The following is a 1,001-nucleotide window of genomic DNA, read 5'->3' as shown; positions in this document are numbered from 1 at the left end:
GGGAATTAGCTCAAATGGTAGAGCGCTCGCTTAGCATGCGAGAGGTAGCGGGATCGATGCCCGCATTCTCCACGGACTTTTAACCCTTTACTCTCTGGTGCAGAGCAGAGACATTCATCCTGACGTCGGTGTCCAGAGGAGAGAACTGACACCAGGAGTCAGGACTGTATTCACACAGACGTCTGCCCTGCGTTCAGGGTTGTTTCATCAACCAGTCACACTATGAAATATGATCCAGGAAGTCCTGTTGGAGGAACAGCTTTATGTGTTTACAAGCTTGTTGTTATCCAGTAGAAATACAGTGTTCATCAGGAATGTTCCCACTCTGAACAGGGACACAGATTTACCACAGGAGTACAGTGGGCTCTAAAAGTCAGACTCAGTATTTTATCACACATCTCACTGCCTTTAAAGCCTCTCCACCAAACCTCACTTATTTTCTACAGAGTTAAAAGACAAAACTCTTTCTGCTGCTCTGAGCTGCAAACTTTTCTCTGTGCTGTGAGCAACATGGAGGGGGCGGAGACAAGCCCAGAACAGGAAGTGACACACACAGGGGAATTAGCTCAAATGGTAGAGCGCTCGCTTAGCATGCGAGAGGTAGCGGGATCGATGCCCGCATTCTCCACAGACTTTTAACCCTTTACTCTCTGCACTGTCTGATGTGAGTGAAGACACCAGTGTGACACTGAAATATGATCCAGGACGTCTGGTTGGAGGAACAGCTGTGTGTGTGTAACAGTGTCTGATTCACATGTAAGTCCAGGCTGACGACCTGTCACTGCAGAGACTCAGCGATCTCCTCTCTCACCACTGCTACGTCTGGAGAGCTGTTTCTTCAATGTGCAACAGAAACAGACTGATCAGATGTGTGGAGAGAGGATGAGGAGGCTGCAACCTTCCTCACGTTACCACATGAAACAGACACAGCTGTCAGATCTTTTACTGAGCAGTCTCCTTTAACTCCTGCTGAACCCGTCCAGCTGCACTCTCTCTACATA

The 1,001-nt window shown here is 48.4% G+C and overlaps 1 non-coding gene across 1 annotated transcript; it reads left to right on the top strand.

The window, feature by feature from the left end:
- Positions 1–555: 555 nt before the first annotated feature.
- On the top strand, positions 556–628 carry trnaa-agc (transfer RNA alanine (anticodon AGC)). Its single transcript has one exon. It is a non-coding gene; the product is annotated as a tRNA-Ala (tRNA).
- The last annotated feature ends 373 nt before the right edge of the window (positions 629–1,001 follow it).

Source organism: Seriola lalandi, unplaced genomic scaffold, assembly GCF_002814215.2.
Source record: "Seriola lalandi dorsalis isolate HSWRI2012SDOR001 ecotype SW California unplaced genomic scaffold, Sedor1 jcf7180002052072, whole genome shotgun sequence".
Lineage (NCBI taxonomy): Eukaryota > Metazoa > Chordata > Actinopteri > Carangiformes > Carangidae > Seriola > Seriola lalandi.
This window is presented reverse-complemented; position numbering and strand designations above follow the sequence as displayed.